Raw genomic sequence first — 22,527 nt, forward strand, 5'->3', positions numbered from 1 at the left:
TGCATTTTTATTACTCTTTTACAGTAGTTGTTGGCAGTCCTGAAAGCAGCTTTAGTCTCAGTACATCTATAACGTTGGTAGCTATGGAAAAAGTGATTTCTGTGCACGATGGCAGCAGTACCAGCACATTCTGGGGAGAAACATGGCTGGCTGTTCGATTTTTGTTGGAATTGTTTGGATGGTATGAATCGGTCTATGCCTACAATTAACCATTCGGTCAGGTCTGATACTATAGAGGACACATCCTTTTTAAACATGGAATTCAGAGGTAGATCAGTTATAAATGTACGGAAGCTATCCCAGTCAGCCATAGAGTATCGATATACAGTATGGTGGAGAGGTACGTCTGAAGACTTATTGCATTTCATTTTTATTTTAACTGATACGACGCAGTGGTCAGAGGATCCCAGAGGAAATAGAATGGAACATGAACATAGCTCAGGGGAAGTTGTGAGAAAAAGGTCTAGAAGGCTTGTATCAGGCACATGGGTGGGTTCGTGAACAATCTGAATGAGGTGATAGGCAATGGCAAAATCATGACAGAACCTCCCCTCATCATGTCTTATTTGAGTGGCTCAGCCATTCCACATTATGTACATTGAAGTCACTGCAAATGTGAATCTTAGTCGAAAGATGAGCAGACAGGATGTGATCCATTTTCTCATATATACTCTTAAAGATAGTAATCCGCTTCTCTGGAGATATCCCTACCACACGGAAAGCCACCTTTAATGTAGGAACATATTCCATGCCCATGGCGATCTTGGGGGTCAGATTTAGATGTTAAGTTAGAGTATCCTTTAATTATGAACTCATCTAGGGAAGTGGTCGGCCCTATGCCAGTTTCGATTAGGAAGAATATGTCCAGTTTCGTCACCTGTAATTGGGTTTCAACCTCTTGAGTGTTGGAACGTAGACCCCTGATGTTGGAGAAGGAGATGGTAGTAGGGATCTACGTTAGAGGATGAGAAAAAACAGGAACATTTTTTGTAGCATATGATAAGGTAAAGCCGTAGCAATTACCCACTAGTATGGCATTGAGAGGCCCCACCAGAAACTACTGCATGGTCCAGAATCCATTTACCAAATGGCAATACAGCAGCCCCAATACTTTGCACCTGCTGATAGAACAGCCTCCTTAGTGGTTAATCCAAGGTTCGGGTCCCTGACAATCAGGCGGGTAACGTCAGCCCAGATGAAACGATTACCTCCAGCACCCTTACTAGTGACATGGCCACAAGGATAGGCATAGAAACAAAGAATTTCCGACATCTCAGGCTACGAAGTACTACCGACATGAAAAGCAGCTTTTTCTTCACCCTTTGTCAGAAAAATCACTTATTGGAAATGAGAACTGAGGGACAAAAAAGGAGAAGCGAGAGTTACTGAAGCTGTCAATAACACATCAACACAGTGCATTTTCTACTCTCCATTTAAAAAAAAGGTAAGAGGGACTTATTAATATCTACTTATATAAGTCTGTTACTCCATTCCTAATTTAGGACGATATTTGAAAGTATTCTCCCCTCCCATATTAATGCGTGGGTTTTTTTTTTTATCTCGAGTTAGAATGTTGGAGCTTCTAGTTTTACCTTTTAATTAAAATACGATAATGTAACTTTTATCGATTTGTATTTTGTATTTATTTATATTTTAAGAACTCATTTAAAAACTGGTTAAGAATAATACAGTTTGGGTTAAGTATTAAGTTTAGACTAGTTAACAATAATGCATACTGCAGAGAAAAACCCGCGAGTTTTAATTTGGAAAATTGTCGTTTTGATGGGTGACGTTTTTTTTTTTCGTTATGAATATAAGAAAACAGTATTGGTTAATTATAGCATATTTGACAAAAAAGATTTAAAAACAAAAACAAAAAACAAAAACTACAAGATAAGTACAATTAAAATGTTCAAAGATTTAAAGGTAGAAATAAGAAACTTTAATTACAGGGCAAACATTTCCTCAGTCTGGGATGATAACAGTAAAACGCACGCGAGAAGAGCGATCAACAATCACGGGATGAATTACCATTGAGAATAATAACAATAGTAATAATAACAAGTTGAGCACGCAACAATGTTAGTTTTTATTGGATGTTTCTATTACGTCTGGAACTATCGTTTTATTTCTCTACTTCTTTCTTCCTTTCTTTTTTTAGTGATTATTTATTTATTTATTCATTTATTATATTTCTCTTTTTTTAATGGATTTTTATAAAATGCGACATTTAACCTTTTCTTTCTTTATTTATTCACATACTCTCTGGCTTCTTTCTTACTGTTTTTCTTTCTTTCTGTTTTTCTTTCTTTCTGTTTTTCTTTCTTTCTTTTTATGTCCGTAACTTGCGACATCACACCTGTGTTCATCTTCCTTTGCTTCTTTTCATTTCATATCAGGTATAACCTTACCAGCTGATGCAGAGGACAATAATGGCTAAGTAGGTAGCGACAGGAACAGAGAACATGGGTGTTCTAAGTTCGAATTCAATTCGTTTTGTAGAAGTCCGTCAATCAAACCTACACCTGACTTTGTGTCTACTCTTCTTAAGAGAAAGTAAATAAAATAGTTATGTTACTTTCTTTTCCTGTTCACCCACTTTCTACCTATATTTAACATATTTCGACATTTTTCTTCCTTATAAGCTCAATAGATATTGATATATAATTCCAGAGCATTTATAACTAGACAATAAAAAGACATTCTCACAACCAAATTTTTATTTTCTAGAATTGAGATTCATTATAGCAGTTGTTTATTCAATTGTCAAGACAACCAAAGTGTTTAACTAAATTTTGAATATTCTAGAACAATGATTCAATAGAAAAATCATAAAAATTAAAATTGCAACTTACTTTATAAAAGTGTTTTCTTTAATTGTTTTGCCAAAACACACGTCTATTCATTCTCGATATTTGACTTTACAAGATACATACAAATGTATATATATATATATATATATATATATATATATATATATATATATATATATATATATATTTAAATAAGGGAATAGTCACCAACAATGTGTATTTTTTAACATTATTTTATTATTCCGTGTCTTGGTTTTTCATTGAGAATTATGTTTGGATCATTGTAATAATGTTTTTAAGTCATTGAAATCGTTTTTACGCGCGTTTCAGACGGTCTGTGATGCGTCCTCGTCAGAAATTATTTTCAAATGTGTTGGATATATATATATGTGACTTGCTGACAAAATAATGTTCCAACAAAGGACAAAATTTTTTAATAGTTTTAAAGATTTTAAAGAAACTTTCAATATATATATATATATATATATATATATATATATATATATATATATATATATATATATATATAAAATCAATATAAAAAATATATGAACGTTTATATCATTTCTTTATTTATTTCGTATTTATTGACATGTAGGAATACAAGTCTTTCGAAAAACACGAACAAGCTGGGTTTTTTCTTTCTTTTTTTTTTTTTGAGAGCACAATTTTTGATCGATCCTTCGGTCTTCTTCAATGTGAATGATGGAAACACGAGTGCAGAGCGGGCAGGGCTAACAGCAGGGGAAGAACAGGTATAGCTAATGAGGTTAATATGTATCTTAATACGTATCCTATTTTTTTTTTATTTGGAATCGTCAGCAACTTGTGTGGCTTTTATCCAAAACCAAGTCTTTCATCAAATGTTTAAATGGACAGCCACCCACCCCTACGTACACACTCTCGTATATAAACATATATGCATGTACTCCCATACATTACCACACATGCTTATATATATATATATATATATATATATATATATATATATATATATATATATATATATATATATATATATGATATGATATGATATGATATGTTAGTGTAGGAAAAATTAATCGGAATCGATAAAGGGAATGTTTTTGTTTAAAGCACATTATTCCGCTACTGGTAAAAACTCCGCTACTGGGAAAAAATAAATAATCTATAGTTTAATAGTTAGAGATTTATAAAGAATCGGAATTGGAATCGGTAAAGGCTTAGCAAATGGAGCAAAAGGTAGCTTCGTGACTGGAATCGGAGTTCGTGATCGGCAGAAATTATCACCCTTTACATTGATGATTGCTTAAGCATGGAACACTTTGGAACACTTGTGTCTGTAAGTATAAAGAACAATTATTACTTAATTATGATATATATATATATATATATATATATATATATATATATATATATATATATATATATATATATAGTTTTAAAAAAAGTAATAGGCGGAAGTTTATCGAGAGCTCTTTCGGCTATCATCTCGTCAGGATTGGCACATTTAATAAGTTCCCCAATTGAACTTTTTATTTTCGACACAATATTATTTAGGTTGCTATCGATTTTCTCCTGACGAGATGATAGCCGAAAGAGCTCTCGAGAAACTTCCGCCTATTACTTTTTAAGACTATATATAAATTCTGTACCTCTAAACATTTATTTAAAAAAAAAAAAAAAAATATATATATATATATATATATATATATATATATATATATTATAGTAAATAATTATCACAACCCCTTTAAGAAACTCGTTTCTTATGGTTGAACACTTTCAGTTGAATTAAGTCGGTCAATTTAGCTCCTATGCATAGATCATAGCATAACGATTAAATCACTGTTTGACTGACGTAAAGAACATTTAAAATTAAAATGTTTAAATTCAACGTTATTTCACTCGGTCAATGGTAACCAGATGGATACGGTCTTTGCTAATCGAGCCAGAGATGGCTCGTGTTGCCGAGTTCGAATCTGTCGACGGGTGTTAATCGTGACACCCTGCACTGAAGATTCCCGAAAGGATGAAACACTAGTGTCTGTAAGTATTTAATTATTATAGTAAATAATTTTATATATATATATATATATATATATATATATATATATATATATATATATATATATATATATATAGACTTGTATGTAATGTACTGAGTTCGTGTAAATTTTCATATACCAATAAGTTTTAAGCCAAAAAGAGATGACTTAAAAAGTAAGCTATAAAATTTTCATATTTCATAATTAAGCATTAATATACTGTATAAGCAAAAACAAGACTTCAAGAAAGGTGTTGATAGCAACAAAAAGTGTATTTCATTGTACGTTACAATTGTTTCCATGCCAGAACGACAATTTCAAACATTATGGCGTTTGAAAATTTTCACAAAACCAGCATTTCTTCAGACATTATGAATAAAAACACTCTTGACAATAGAACATTATTTAAAGAAAAAGAAACGTTCCCTTAACGGAAAAGGAGCATGTGAAAAACATTTACTCTGGAGGTAACCTCCGTGAAAATCCCATTTAAATATTAATATATCACCTAATTTTCGTATCCTTATTTAAAAACAAAGTGATAAGAAGTTTCCACAAAAATCTCTTAGCCATTTTAAAAAAATCCCTTAGTCATTTAAAAAAGTTTTTTTATATATCCCATTCGTGGAATTCCTAAATTAGATTTCTATATTTCTTTATTTCACATAATTAATTTTTAAAAAGAATTTTCTTTTAATTTTTATATTTATAATATGGTCATGATAACCTTGCATCAACGTTACGGTTAATTTTAGTTTTGTATTTGCTCATTAGTGGCAAGTAATGTTTACAAATTATCGGTGGTTTTAATACTTAGACTTAAGACCATTTTAGGTTTAATGTTTAATTGAATATGAGAATAAAGAAAAATACTGCATTATATATATTAATCTTCTGAACGCTATTAAAAGTTAAATTCTTCACTAGTTTGGAGACGGAAGCGTTGTTGTGATAAGTGATTTTCTCTACTAATTCGCACTTTTTATTTTAAGATTCAAATATTAATAACTACATTTTATTTCAGTATTTAATTTATGTATTTCTGTTGTATTAAATGCTAGCTTTTTTTTTCTCGTCCATAAATGTTTATCTACCAAGTTGATCTTAAATATTGTATAATCAATCCATTATATTATCATTTTCAGTCCCCCACCCCTAATTTCTGGCTCCCATCTTATCTCGCAATTACTTATAACGTCACCAACTAACTTCGGAAGAACCCCCCCCCCCATCCGATTTTGTTTTATATCATAAGTTGCTTAAAACGTGATTAGTTAAAGTTCAGAATAAAATCACGCTTTCTCTTAACGGTTAATTTAAAAAAAAAAAATCTTCTGAACGCTATTAAAAGTTAAATTCTTCACTAGTTTGGAGACGGAAGCGTTGTTGTGATAAGTGATTTTCTCTACTAATTCGCACTTTTTATTTTAAGATTCAAATATTAATAACTACATTTTATTTCAGTATTTAATTTATGTATTTCTGTTGTATTAAATGCTAGCTTTTTTTTTTTCTCGTCCATAAATGTTTATTTATCTACCGAGTTGATTGCAGAAATAGATTACCTAATTGTACTCATTTTTAGTTCGTGGGAGGGGAATCTATCACCATACTTTCCCTTAAACATGTCCGTTGGACTTTTATTAAGTACAATACTTAATAGTTATTTATTTTTTATTTTTTTTAATGGAGAGTAGAAAACGCATTGTGGATGCGTTATCGGCAGCTCCTGTTACTCTCGCTTCTTCTTATTTGTCCCTCAGTCCTCATTTTTTAAATGAGTGATTTTTCTGACAAAGGGAGAAGAAACAGCTGTTTTCTAGGTTGGCAGTATTTTTGCGCGAACAGTTGGCAGAGTTGGTGGAAATTTTCTGTTTCTATGTCTATCCTTGTAGCCATGTCACTAGTAAGGGTGCTGGAGGTAAACGTTTTGTCTGGGCTGATGTTATCCGCCTGATAGTCAGGGACCCGAACCTTGGATTAACCACTAAGGAGGCTGTCCTATCAGCAGGTGCAAAGTACTGGGGCTGCTGTATTGCCATTTGGTGAATGGATTCTGGACCATGCAGTAGCTTCTGGTGGGGCCTCTCGATGCCATACTAGTGGGTAATTGTTACGGCTTTACCTTATCATGTGGTACAAAAAAAAAAAAATTCTTCGTTTCTTTTTCTCTCTTAGTTTCCCCTCTCTGTCCTGCTCTAAGTAAATCTGTCGACCTAGTCCACAAATTCCAAAATTTCATCATGACAAGTTTCAAGAAAAAATACACGATTAAACCCGGTTCTCCAACTTCCAACGTAGACCCCTACTACCATGTCTCCTTCTCCAACATCAGGGGTCCACGTTCTAACCTTCCAGAGGTTGAAATCCAATTACAGGAGACTAAACCAGACCTTTTATTTTTAAGTGAAACTGGCATTGGACAGGCTATTTCCCTAGATGAGTTTGCAATTACAGGATACTCTAACTTAACTTCTAAATCTGACCCCCAAGATCGCCATGGGCATGGAATATGTGCCTATATTAAAGATAGCTTTCCATGTGGGAGGGACATCTCCAGGGAAGATCCTAACTTACCCTATATGTGCTTCCGGGTTGCTTTAGCTCACACTACTGCATTTATATTTACTCTCTATCGCCCCCACAACAGCGGAGTTACTATCTTTCAAAGCATATCTGAGAAAATTGACCAAGTCCTTTCTACTTATCCTTCAGCTAACATTCACGTATGTGGAGACTTCAATGTTCACAACGTCGAATGGTTGACCCACTCAAACAAGACCGATGATGAGGGGAGGTTCTGTCATGATTTCTCCATTGCCTATGACCTCACTCAGATTGTTCAGGAACCTACCCATGTGCCCGATAATGACGGCCAGTATGCGAGCCTACTAGACCTTTTTCTCACAACTTGCCCTGAACTATGTTCAGTTTCTGTTCTGTAGCCTCTTGGATCTTCCGACCACTCTGTTGTATCAATTAAGATAAAAATGAAATGTAATAAGTCCCCAGACGTACCTCTTCATCGTACAGTATATCGATACACTAAGGCTGACTGGGATAGCTTCCGTACATTTATATCTGATCTACCTCTGCATTCCATGTTTAAAAAGGATGTGTCCTCTATAGTATTAGACCTAACTGAATGGTTAATTGTAGGTATTGACCATTTCATACCCTCTAAAAAGTTTCAGCAAAAACCTAACAGCCAGCCATGGTTCTCTCCAGAATGTGCTGCTGCCATTGCGCACAGAAATCACTTTTTCCACTGCTTCAAACGTAATAGATGTATGGAAACTAAAGCCGTTTTCAGGACTGCCAGCAACCATTGTAAGAAAGTAATAAGGAACGCAAGAGAGTTGTATGCTCAATCTGTTAAGTCCAAAGTAGCTGAGCAGCGGCTTGGTTCCCACCAGTTTTGGCAAATAGCAAACAGAATCCTGAACAGAAGCGTGTGCTCCATCCCAACTATTATTAATGGACCTGAGGTAATCTCGTCAGCATCAGACAAAGCCAAACTCTTTGTCAAGAACTTTGCAGCTAATTCTACCCTTTGCGACCAAGATCGCCAACCCCCAATATTTCCTCCTGTATCAGAAAACACGCTATGTGATATACGTATATCTGTACGTGATGTTGCCAAGCTAATCAAAAACCTTGATTCCAGTAAAGCAACTGGCCCTGATGGTATTCCAATTATAGTACTCAAAAAACTTCAACCTGAACTAGCGCCCATACTTACAAAACTGTTTAAACGTTGTCTTAAGGAGAATAGTTTCCCATCTCCCTGGAAAATCTCGTCAGTATGCCCTGTATTTAAGAATTCAGGTGATCGCTCATCCCCCTCTCAGTACAGGCCAATAAGTCTTCTGTGCGTCATGAGTAAGTTGCTAGAATCTGTGTTAAATACAGAAGTAATCAAACATCTCAACAAAAATAACCTTCTTAGTGACACTCAATATGGTTTCCGTTCTGCTAGATCTACAGCAGATGTCCTTACAGTTATATCGCATAGGATTAGCAAATCTCTCGACGGTGGCAATCTTTCTAGGGCAATTGCTCTTGACATATCTAAAGCCTTTGATAGGGTATGGCATAAAGGTTTACTTCATAAGATCGCGAGCTATGGTATAGCTGGAAATGTCTTCTCAATTATTAAATCATTTCTTTCTGATAGGTTCATAAGAGTAGTAGTTGAGGGGCAAAAATCAGAAGCTCACAGTATTAATGCCGGTGTCCCTCAGGGATCCATCCTGGGCCCAACTCTTTTCCTGATCTACATTAATGATCTTCCAAATCATATCCTTACATCATTTGTAGACATTTATGCTGACGACACTACCATTTATGGTACCACATCTAAGACAGTAAACGACCAAGTTCTCTCCAATTCCCTCTCCTCTGATCTTGAGCACGTAGTACAATGGGGAAAGGAGTGGCTGGTTACTTTTAATGCATCTAAAACCAAGCTTCTCTCCTTACATCATCAACATTCTAATCCATATTTGTCATCAATTGAAATGAATGGCTCTCGTCTTCAGGAGGCCTCAAGTTTTGACAAGCTTCTGGGCTTGACCATTACTCCTGATCTTAAATGGAACACATATATCAAATCTGTTGCCAAGGCCGCTGGAAAAATGGTGGGATCTTTCTATCGATCCAGTAGATATCTCACTGCTGATGCTATTCTCTATCTATATAAGAGCCAGGTACGTCCAAGGATGGAATACTGTTGCCACATCTGGGCAGGAGCTGCTAGAAAGGACTTGTCCTGCCTTGATAGAGTTCAAAATAGACTTCGTAGCCTCGTAGGAGATGTCCTTTTCTCCTCCTTGCAACCTCTATCTCACAGAAGAGATGTTGCGAGTTTGTCTCTGATGTATCGTTATTTTCATGGAAAGTGTTCAACTGAGCTTCAATCTATGGTCCCCCCTCGCCAAACTTTCACAAGAAACACTCGTCTAGCTGTAAACACTATCAATAATTTCCCCCACTCTTTATCTGTGCCTAAACCTAAACGTAGATTCCATGAATAAAGCTTCTTTCTTAGAATTGCACGCCTGTGGAATTGTCTTCCGTTTTCCTGCTTTCCGGCTGACTACAATATGGTTGTGTTCAAGTCTAAAGTAAATAAGTTCTTGATGAGCCGTTCCATATAAGTTATTAAATTTACCAAATTTTCATTACTAATGATTACTATATTGACCAACTTCTACTGTACACTCTTTAACCCTTATCCTTGAGTGGCCTCTGGGTCTTGATAATGTGGTGATGCCTTTGTAAAAAAAAAAAAAAAAATCCTCATACAATATTTCGATTAAAGGATTCTAATCTATTTATTATTATTTAATATTTTAAAATTCATTATCATTCTAATGAAATATTTTTCCATATCGTTACTAAAAAACAATTGCGAAGGGAGATAATCCAATTACGTTGTTAATTGTTAATAGTTAATTCTGTTGGAAAAGAGGCCAATATTAGTTCCTATAACAACTAAAGGGAGGTAATTAAGGCCGTTTGATGTTTTCGGTCTGGTGATATATATATATATATATATATATATATATATATATATATATATATATTATATGAGCTGTGAAACAGCGAAACAGTACTGTATGTGGATGACTATAATGCTCCTCATCTTGAGTTGAGCGTATTGAGAAGTGATACACGAATTACCATTAGCGTATAAGCGATGCTCTTTGTGTAAACTAATCGAGCAAAGGTAGTTCGGACGATGTCAAAACATCGTTAAACTCATGACTCACATAGCAGCCGCCGATAGCGTAGTGGTTAGGAGCCTTGACTGTCGTACAGGCGGTCGGGTTCAATCCTGGCTTGAGGTAGTTTTGCCTGTGTAGCCGCACTGATCAGCTGTGAAACAGCGAAACAGTACTGTATGTGGATGACTATATATATATATATATATATATATATATATATATATATATATATAGATGGATTGCATTTGATTACATGCATTCTGGGTTCTCTTCAAGTTAATTACAATCGTTTTAATGTTTTTGTTCCAACATTTTCTTGCCTTGTATTTTTTTATTTGTTTTATAATATAATAAACACACACACACACGCATGTGCACACACAGTGTCTGTCCTATAATTTAAGTGTATATGATATATAGGAATATATAGATAGGAACCCGGGATTTTTGGAAAATCTACAACAACGTAGTAAATAATGGACAGTCAACTATTCCCCCACTATCAAACGATCAGGAGGTTACTTGCACGGCAACTGACAAGGCTAATCTGCTTGCCAGTCGGTTTGCCTCAAACTCCACACTGAACTCGGTACACCACTCACTCCCTGATTTTCCTCTGCGAACAGACGCCTCACTAGACGATTTGAAAATCACCCCTTCTCAGGTACATGCTATTATAAAAAACCTAGACACCTCAAAAGCGTGTGGACCAGATCTCATCCCGGCTGTGCTATTAAAAAAATGCTCTGCCGAGGTTTCTCCAGTTCTGTCCAAACTTTATAATAAATGCCTTAATGAATCTTGTTTTCCCGACTGCTGGAAAACCGCCTCTGTGGTACCAGTCTTCAAGAATTCTGGTGAAAGAACTGACCCACTAAATTATCGCCCCATTAGCCTCCTCCCGCTTTTCGCCAAAATATTTGAGTCCTTAGTTAATCAAGCCCTAGTCCAACATTTAACAGCTGCTAAACTCCTGACTGACAAACAATATGGATTCAGGCAAGTCCGTTCAACAGCAGATATCTTAACTGTAGTTTCTGAACGTATATACCGTTCATTGGATAAAACAGGGGAGGGTAGAGTGGTGGCCCTCGATATATCTAAGGCTTTTGACAGGGTATGGCACGATGGTCTTCTAAGGAAAATTAGATCATATGGAATCACTGGAAGAATTCATAATGTAATTAAATCCTTCTTAAGTAATAGAAAAATCAAAGTTGTCCTCTACGGTCATACATCCAAACAATACGACATAAATGCGGGAGTACCTCAGGGGTCTATCCTTGGACCTCTATTATTCCTGATATTCATAAACGACCTCCCTGATAAAATTCTTTCGGAGATGGGTATATTTGCCGATGACACCACTCTCTATAACAGATATGAGGGGAAAACAAATGAACACATATCCAAGGAAATGGCAGAAACACTAGAGGATGACCTCCAATCCGTAGTGGAATGGGGACAAAAATGGTTGGTCACATTCAATGCTGCTAAGACTAAGCTTGTCTCCTTCAATAACTACAAGAAACCTTCTCTACCACCAATAGCAATGGCTAAGAACACATTACCTGAAAGTACTTCTTTTAAACTCCTCGGCCTTACGTTTACAGGGAATATGAACTGGAATAGATACATTGAGACCATTGCCAAGGCTGCTGCAAGGAAGGTTGGCTCCCTCTACCGTGCTAGAAAACTACTTACGCCTGGCAGGATCCTATACCTCTATAAGGCAACCATTCGCCCATGTATGGAGTACTGTTGTCACATCTGGGCTGGTGCATCTGCTTCTTGTCTCTCGCTCCTGGACAGGGTTCAAAAGAGAGTCGCCAACCTGATAGGTCCTGAACTGTCATCTAGGCTTCAGCCTCTGTCCCATCGACGAGATGTTGCATCCCTCTGCCTGTTCTACAAATACTTCAATGGTGAATGCTCTGACGAACTGCAAACACTTGTACCTCCCTGACGTAACTACCCCCGACAAACCCGACAAGCTACTAAGTCTCATCCCTTTACAGTAGAGATCCCTAGGTGCAAGAGAGCCTTTTACTCCAATAGTTTCTTCCCCAGAACTGCGGGTCTTTGGAACTCCCTTCCGGGTTTCTGCTTTCCCAACTGTACTGATATGCAGAAGTTCAAGTGTAATGTCAACAAACATCTTTCTACTCATGTCCCTTCATAATGACCCCGCTAATTAAGTCCCTGATAGTAGCCCCCTGCTTCAAAGTGGCACTGTGCCTTGTTTGGGGTGAAAATTGAATAAAAAAAAAAAATAAAAAAATATATATTAACTCGACACAAATCTAATGGGAGAAAGAAAGTCACTTATTTTTCGTTATCGTTGTGTGTTTGGAGCAACAACGAAAAATATACATCTAAAAGAATATTTTCTAAAATCAGTTTACTTTTGTTTAATTTTTTAGTCACGTGCAAGCGACTCTATAAGTCACTCCGTCGATCGGTCGGTCGGTCGGTCTGTAATACTTTTGTGCTTGGCCTTTTTTTTCTGTTGTTAATAGATGCTGTTCTTAACTTTTAAGATTTTCTTGGCCTTTTGGTAAAGATCAAAGTGTATCTTTTTTGTTTTCACACGTCAATAAAAAATGTTTTAAAAACTGGGAGTTAAGTAGGACGTCCCCCAATATGAAAGGGTGAATGCGGTATTATGGTGAAAGAAGATACTAGCTGGGAGAAACTTTTGATTTTTTTTAGTTCTGGGGTGACAAGGATGACCAACGACCCCCCTTTTGAGTTGTCCATGTGCCTAAGTTTTTTGTTCATCGTTGATTTTGACTGTATTTTTAACATGAATAAAAGATTTAATATCTCAAAGTGTAGTATCTGTTCTCCCAGTTACTCAGTTTTGATTTTTTTAAAGAGATCCGCCACTTGACCCACCCGTCAAGTTTAAGGCTTTCACTTTGGTCACTTTTGGGACTGTACTAACCTTTGTTAGTGGGACCGACCTCCTCTTTGGGAAGTCTGGACCCTTTTCGCTCCCCCAGACCAACGCCATTGTGTGTTAATCTGGACCCAAATACCGATCCCTTCTTTGGGAGTTTGATGTTCTCGGGACGGACAACACTTTCTTTGGTAGACGCGACCTGGTCGGGTTAGCTTACCATTTTTTCTTTTGGGTACTTCGTTTCCTCCTCCACTCTGAGGTTGAAATGGTCTACTTTCTCCCCTCTTAATTGCCTGTGCAGCACTCTGACCTGTCAGGCCCTCTCTTTGTCTTCCTTCGCTGCTCTCCCAGTGGATTGAGCAGACCGGGCTCTCTTTCTCGCTTCCTTGAGGTTGTTTCGGGGCAGGGTGACGTGGGTAGGGCGCGTGTTTCGTTTCTGCTCCCCTCTCTGGGCAGAGATGTCTCTCCCCTCTCTCTCTTAATTGCAACGCGGCACTCTGATCTGCTAGCACCCACTGCGTATTCCTTCGTTGCTCTCCCCCCTTGCAGGGGGATCTGAGCTGACTAACCTCATTTCCCCATAAGGGGAGGTCAAACCATTTTGCTTCTGATCTCACCCACTCCCCTCCACCCACCCCCATTTCCCTGCATATTTCTTTTCTCTCTGCTACACTGTGGTCCACATCAGTGACCGGTGCAGTTTTTTCCAAGATGTCGGGAAAAAGGGGTATACCACCCCAGATGCGCCACATCGCCCCCTGTAGTACTCCCCATCGGAGGGAGCACCCAGCACGAAAGAAGTAGAGGAGGAGAAGGCCAGGGAAGGATCGCAGCCCGCAGCGACTCAGGCAGGTCCAACATCAGGAGGGCAACCAATCCCGCCCCCCGACTCCCCACGAGGGCCACGCCCCAGACCATGGAGTCAAAGAAGCGGCTGGCGAGGGAACGAGGTGCGTCTGGGTGATACACATCCTGTGACACCCTTTCCATCTCAATCCGCGTCGGTCGGAGAAAGCACTCCCACCCAGGCTCCCCAAGAGGACCAGTCCCAGATGGAAGCTTCCATGCCTGTGGCGGATGAGGGAACGAGGTACCGCTCAAGTGGTCCACAAATAGTGGTACCCTCTGAACCTCAATCCTTGTCTGCCGAGGGCAACCAAGTCACCCTAGCTCCCCAAGAGGACAACACCCAAAAGAACAGGGCTAAGAGGGATGAAGAAACCAGAAACACGGAGGGTGTACCACGACCAATGTCACCCACGGATCCTCAGCCACCGTTCACCTTGAACAGCCCACAGCCTCCTCCAGGAGAGGATCCCCCAACTTTGGATGGAGAGGACGAAAGCAGCATAGCAGAGAGAACTAAAAGGCACCTAGAAGAAGCGTTAGTTGCCCTAAGGAGTCTTGGCGGGGAAATCCAAAAGGCTACCCCAAAAGTTTTGCCCAAGAAGGACCAGCAATCCAGAAGGAGCGAATCCCCAACACCAGCCAGGGGAGCTCCAACTCCAGGGAAATCAATGGCCGTGGAGAAACCTAACGCGGAAAACTCCCTCATAGGTGACTCGGCAACAAGGTCACCGACAAGAAAGAAAAAGAGAGGTGACCAGGGAGTTAGACAAAGCCAGGAAGCAACATCCAACGCTGACTGGCCAGCTCTTACCCCCAATAAGGCCAATACCAAGCCACAGTAACAACCAAAAGCAGTGCCAGCAGACCCACGTCCAGGGTCGTCCAACCCACCACAAGAACCGACAGCAGCATGGGGTGTGAAGACACAACAGGAGAACCTGGCTCCAGAGGGATATAGGGAACTATTCAACTCCACATACAAGGAGTACACGGTGGGCAACATTATCCAACCTCTCCGAGGTCAGATCGAGGAGTTGGAGAAAAGAGTTCTCTCACTTATTACATCAGACCTCAGGACCCGGAGTTTGACAGGGACAGCATGGTGGCACTCCTCTTGGAGCTAAATATTCCAGACCACTATATCTGCAGGAGGAGCTACGCCATGTGGGATGTGCTGCTCCCCAGTTAAGAAGACGCAGTAAAGCTCGCAAGCACTGACCACCGGGGTAAAAGAATAAAACTCCAACCGGAGCAAGAGGAAGGCCAACATCTCCATGCTGAACGTTCCTGTCTACATGGGCGCCAAGCAGGTTGGGGCGATCCTAAGTCAGTACGGAGATGTGGAAACCGTAACACCAATCTGCGGCCAACGAAACGTCATGACAGGAGAACACAAGGTCAGAATGGTCATGGACAAGGCCGAATTAGAAAAAATCCCAGCCATGTTGAAATTCATGGACTTGACCATGACCCTCATAGTGGAGGGCAGAAAGCCCCATTGCTGGCACTGCCAAAAACGAGGACACATGGCCAAGGACTACCCCAAAAGACTCCCGGCCACAGTCCCTCCAAAACCGCAAGCCATAAAGCCAACCCAAACCCCAGCTGCAGCCCAACCATCTACTTCCGCCACAGCCAAACCGGGTCAAGCAGTAGGGGCTGGATGGTCGACGGTCACTAAGAGGGGAAGACGTCCCCTAGGGGTTCCCGAACAAACAGTGACCATCGACAAACCAGACCACACACCCTTGGACATCCCGGCGCCCTCTTCCTCGAACAAGAGGAAACTTCAAGACTCAGAGGAAGAGATCGTGTCGGAAGAAGAAGAGACCACAGCATCAGCAGTGGCAGAAACAGCAAAGGCAGCAGAGACAGGTGAGAGAACGAAGACAAAGAGGAGGAAGAGCAGGAAGACGAAGGGAAACACTCCAACTCCAAAAGACAAAGTTTCAAACGCCGAGGCTGATCTCCCCACAACCTCAACCACCAAACAGCCAGAGCAAAAGGCCCCCTCCATCCCCAAACCCTCCAGAACTCTAGCACGCAACTCATTCCCAGAAAGGACAAATAACACCCCCCAAAAAGCAACACTCTCAGCGTCAAACACCCCTACACCCGATACGCCCTCCCCCAATTCCTCCTCCCCTACTCCTCCTCCCCCTGCTAAAGAGAAATCAGCCCCAACCACAGCAGTCCGCACAGAGCGGACAAAAAAACTCCCCTTCCTTCCAGGAGGAAGGATATGTGAAACGGACCGTCTGCCAACTATACCTGAGCTCAAAGGCCAGCAGAAAGTCCGCTACAACCAACTAAAGGACTTTGTATACGTCGGGGGTGATAATGTCTCTGACCCAACCAAGTTTGAAGACGCTCCCTTGTTGACCACATTTGTTAGGGTCAACAAGGATTCCAGGAGAAAGGCTCTCTGGGCCATGATAGATGCCGCAAAGGATGCAATCCAGGGCCAGCAGCTGGTGGATACGGAGCATCCTTCTCTGAACAATTTAGTTTTCAAGTGTGAGGGCAGAGTGCCTGTTTACATCCACCCCTCCTTTTACAGGGCACTAAAACTAACCTTTCCCCTGGACATGGGAAGCGTGGCCAAGAATGGATTACCCTCAGCTGACTTACTAACCGGAAGCCTTGGACAAGCCTGCCACGTCCTCACCCCCGAGGATTTTAGGCCCGTGTGTAACACTGAATAAGGTAGGTGACCATGGCTTTAAACTTGGCTACTTATAATGCGAGAGGTCTCAGATGACGGAGCAAGGCCGCGTGCGTGCTGAGAGATCTGGTGTCCCTCGAGGTAGATATTGCCGCTATACAAGAGACCCACTTTATTTGTGATGGGGATTGTCAGGTGCTGGTGAACGATTACGATGTTTACTCAGCATATGGCAATACCTATAGTCGTGGAATCTTGCTAGTAAATCACACCCTATCAGCGTCGGTAAATGTTGTTCACGCAGATGGAGATGGGCGGGCAATTGTCGTCGATGTTGCTGTTAATAGCAGTGTGTTTCGGATAGTCACAGTTTATGCACCTAATTCACCTGTGGAGACGGCTTCCTTCTTTCGATGGGTGGAGGGTTTTATAGATGATCCGGAGAGGGTAGTCTTAATAGGTGGTTTGAATGCTATCCTTGATCCCAAGAGAGATAAGGTCGGGGGGACTAGCGGGTCAGTGTGGTATGACAGCAGTCTGTCTGACCTGATGGCTTTGTGCGACCTGGTCGACAGATTTCGCCTAGATCACCCGGGGCGGGAGATGTGGACGTGGCATCCTAATGCGCCTTGCCGTCCAAGTACTTACTTGGATCGGATGTTAGTTAGAAGAGGCGATGTAAATTTCTTATCTTGCCCCACATTCCACTTGTTAGGACACTCAGACCATAAACTAGTTAGGGCCCGCCTGAACTTGAGCTCTAGACCTAAACTGGCCGGATACTGGAAGTTCAACAGCACCTTGTTGGAGCTGGAGGACTACCGGTTGAAGGTTACAGAGATAATCCAACGGGCATTAGTGGGGGCGGTTACTGGGAGTAAGTGGTGGGTTAGTCTCAAGGCTAAGATTAGAAGCTTCTCAGTCCAGTACAGCCAACGCCTCACCCTAGATAAGGCTAAGGCCAAGAAGCGTATAGAGAATAGGCTGACCCGGGCGGTGGAGGCGGGGGGGACCCTAGCTAAACAGGATCTCAACCGTTTGGCCAGTAAGTAGTACGAGGGCCAGATAGTTAGGGCTAGGTTAATGAAAGTCTCGAACGAGGCTGATAATGTAGACGCTGTCGAGCGTAAGGCTGCTCTAAGGCATAGCTTGGATGGGTACATTTGAAGAGTAAACGACTTGGAAGGGCACACCCTCGTGTCGACGTGGGAGATTTGCAAGGGGTTTCGGAAGCATCTATCGGAGCACTTCACCCATCTATCAAGACTCAGGGTCGAAGAGTTTGGCAGCTATTTGGCCGACTCGCCCTGCCTCATGGTGGCTCGAGCGGCTAGCTGTGATGGTCTTGTCGTGGAACCTGAGATCATTACTGCGTTGAAGCAGGTCGGCTGCAACAAGTCCCTGGGGCTTGATGGTCTACCCTACGAATTCTACTTGAGGCTGTCGCCCATGTTGGTCCCTATTCTGAAGGATATGTTCAACCATTGGTTTGTTCTGGGCTCCATCCCTGGGCAGGTGACCAAAGGAGTGATCACATTGCTGAGGAAAGGTCAACGGCATGGTGGGGAGGAAGATTTAGACAATTTCAGGCCCTTGACTCTGCTAAACACAGAGTTAAAGATTTTGGCCAAGGTTCTTGTGAATCGGTTGCAGCTTGTCATCACTAACTTGATCGAACCAGACCAGAGCTATGCTGTGAAGGGGAGATCGATTCAAGACAATCTTCATCTGATACGCACGATCATAGAGGGGACAGAAGTCTACGTCTTTAATCGCAGTAAGTCAGTGGGTGTGCGGTTGGGTGCCTGGACCGGAGTGAATTCGCTTCCGGGCATCTTCAGTTGGACCGACGGCCCAGTCCGGATCCTCGGTGTGGCTCGGACCGGGTCTCCAGCTGAAGAAAAACTGGTCGGAAGTAGAGACCAAGGTCGAATCCTCTGTTAAGACTTGGGTTCGAAGGAAATTGTCCTTGAAGGGTCGGGTAGAGGCGTGTGCTACATATGTCTTTCCACTCATCCTTTACCGTCTGTCTATACTTCCTCTCCCTACAAAACGACGAATCAGCTTACAGGAGCACCTCGACAAACTCTTGTGGAACGATGATAAGCATTATGTTTGCAGAGAGGTCTGTGTTCGAAATCCGAGCGAGGGAGGTTTGGGACTGCCTAATCTCCTGTGTCACAAGCATGAATACAGGTTGGCCTTCCTGAGGCGTTCGTTGTACGTAGACGTTCCATGGGTCACTGCAGTTGGAAACTCGTTTTCCAATCTCACACCCGACCCCTCGGTCTTCGCCGAGCTTCGACCGAGGGGGGGAACAAACATTCTACGCCAAATGCCAGTCAGCACTTAGAGCGTTGTCCTCGAACAGTCTAGGAACAGACTTTATCGGGAGCTAGTGGGGCGTAGCACAAAGGAACCACTAATGAAATGGACGGGGATGTCATTAGACGAGGTCTGCTCCCAGTGGAGTTGGGCGCCAGGACGGGACTTTCTTACAAACTCGGAATTTTTCCTTACCTGGTGACTTGTCCGAAACGCACTCCCCCTCCTTGAAGAACTCTACCTGTACAATGAAGAAACCCGGGTCTACTGCCTCCACTGCGATGAGGACGTGAGGGAAAGAGCCGGTCATGCCTTTTTCCGCTGCAGCTCCTAGGGTACGTCAATGAGGTAACGGCTCGTATCGATGCCAAGCGCTAGCTTGAACTCGACAAGTCATATTTTATGGAGAACATTGATCCACCGCTGTCTAGGGAGAAAAGAATGGTTTTTCTAGCGATACTAGCAATAGCGAGGATAGTCATATGGATCACACGCCTCAAGCGAGTCCACGAAGGGATATCTGTTCCGGATCAGGATCTGATTGTCTACTTTAAACATCTGCTTAAAGCAAAGATCAGATGCGATTGGAAGAGGTTGCCTCGAGTGGCCTTTGACAAGAGATGGGGGCATGACGCTAGCTTGTGCATCCGACGAAGCACCAATTTTTAATTTGTGTTACCACCATATGCATGGCACACGTGGTACTGGGTCCTATGGAGCCCATCCTGCTAGGTTAGGCAAATAAATAGTAAAGAGACTCTTGACTGGTGGTATGAACGAGATCCTGTCCCCCGATTGTTTGTTTTTTGGCACTAGAGAACCTTACGAGGCTATCCTACCACTACCCCCCTTTTTGTTTTAGCACCCCCTGGTCAACCTCTACTCAAAGGTCGCCGCCTACCCCATCCCCCCATCTTTCCCCTTTTTTGTTTTTGCCAATTATTTATTTCTCCTCCCTACACCTGATAAGAATTCTTCCCAATCCCCACTAGGGATCTTCCCGCTTGTTTTCGGTGTCCCGGAAAACAGTAGGTGATCTAACTTGCTAGATTAGCTCAGGGAGGGACCTTACTAAAGCAATTTTTTTTATTTAAAAAAAATTTTTTTCTAGATTCCCCACTCCCCAACACGAACTGTTTCTCTTCCAAATTCAAGAACTTTTTATTTTCCAATGAATTGAACTTTTTTCACACGCACACACACACACATTTTAATAAAATAAAAATAAAAAAAATTACACACACACCCACACAGAAATTGTAAATATATTCTTTTTATTGCAAAAACGCTTTGGTTTTCATCAGTTAGTTTACAATCCACAGAGTGAATGATTTATTGTGGTAAATGTTGTCAGTCAAGAGTAAAGTCGCCAAACACTCCATTTTCATTTTAGTAACAAAGACCCTGCAACACTCCCCATCCCACTTCTTGTAGGGCCTTGTGCTTAAGTTTGTTTACCAATGTTAATTGTTTGCCTTTATTTTTTGAATTCTTTCATTATTTGATTGTAAACTTTTTTCATTATAGATATAAACTATATAAACAAGATCAAAGTGTAGTATCTGTTCCGGCAGATGCTGCAAGCTATGACTAGCTATGACTAGTAAAGACCAGATGTGGGGCCAACCCCACATGCCTGACCTTTAACCAGCTCCCATTTCCCACCTCTCGGGAGTTGGTCCCCTTTTCCCCTTCCCCCTCCCTTCACTCCTCACATTAAAAATCGGCCTTGTGCCTAATTTGCTCGGTGGGGGAGCAAATAAATACCATCTGTTCCGGCAGATACTGCAAACAAAGACCATATGTGGGGCAGCCTCACATATAAGACCTTGGTCAATGTAGGGGCAACCCTTCATACCAATTGTCACTATCCAGCTCCCCGGGGAGCTGGTCCCCATTTCCCCTTCACTCTTCACATTAAAAATCGGCCTTGTGCCTAATTTGCTCGGTGGGGGAGAAAATAAATACTCTTTTCTTGGCCTTTTGGCCAAGATCAAAGTGTAGTATCTGTTCTGGCAGATACTGCAAGCAAAGACCATATAAGCAACCCCACATATAAGACCTTGGTCAATGTAGGGGCAACCCTTCATACCAATTGTCACTATCCAGCTACCCTAGTCCCCGGGGAGTTGGTCCCCATTTCCCCTTCACTCCTCACATTAAAAATCGGCCTTGTGCCTAATTTGCTTGGTGGGGGAGCAAATAAATACCATCCCACATATAAGACCTTGGTCAATGTAGGGACAACCCTTCATACCAATTGTCACTATCCAGCTCCCATTTCCCACCCATCCGGAGCTGGTCCCTTTTCCCCTCTCCCCTTCCCTCTCTCTCCACATTAAAAAACGGCCTTGTGCCTAATTTGCTCAGTGGGGAAGCAAATAAATACTTCTTCAGATGCTGCACTTCAATTTCTTGTTCTCTGTCAGTGGAGGAGAAATCCTTCACAACTGAGAGCAAATAAATACCAACCCTTCCTACCAATTGTCACTATCCAGCTCCTCTACTCCCGGGGGAGTTAGTCCCCCATTTCCCCTTCACTCAAAGTGTAGTATCTGTTCTTACAACATGCTGTACTTATTGTGATATAAAGTGGGGGATCACTTTTCTGTATTAAATTAATGTAAAATGATCACCCACTTTACAACCAGTCAGTCTCAAAGCCATTCAAGTCATTCTCCAGATAATTCAAGTTGTTTTTGAAGGATTCCAGTTATTTTTTAAGCATTCAAGTCATTCTTAATTTCATCAAAGTCATTCTAAGTCATTTACTTTTTATTTATTTAAGTCATTTCAGCCCATTTTTCGATCATTTTAGTTTATCTTTAAGAATTTCATGTCAATCCTACATTCACGCATTCATTCATTGCACGAGAGCACGCGACTAATGGCTATCGGCCTTGTTATTCATAAAATGTGATATATAAATATCTGTATGTGATGTTGCCAAGCTAATCAAAAACCTTGATTCCAGTAAAGCAACCGGCCCTGACGGTATTCCAATTATAGTACTCAAAAAACTTCAACCAGAACTAGCACCCATACTTACAAAACTGTTTAAACGTTGTCTTAAGGAAAATTGCTTCCCATCACTCTGGAAAATCTCATCAGTATGCCCTGTATTTAAGAATTCAGGTGATCGCTAATCCCCTCTCAGTACAGGCCAATAAGTCTCCTATGCGTCATGAGTAAGTTGCTGGAATCTGTGTTAAAT

The 22,527-nt window shown here is 41.1% G+C and overlaps 1 pseudogene; it reads left to right on the forward strand.

The window, feature by feature from the left end:
- The first annotated feature begins 21,280 nt into the window (after positions 1-21,280).
- On the forward strand, positions 21,281-21,401 carry LOC145242922 (U2 spliceosomal RNA; annotated as a pseudogene).
- The last annotated feature ends 1,126 nt before the right edge of the window (positions 21,402-22,527 follow it).

This window comes from Euprymna scolopes, chromosome 2, assembly GCF_053919585.1.
Source record: "Euprymna scolopes isolate OS-2025 chromosome 2, ASM5391958v1, whole genome shotgun sequence".
Lineage (NCBI taxonomy): Eukaryota > Metazoa > Mollusca > Cephalopoda > Sepiida > Sepiolidae > Euprymna > Euprymna scolopes.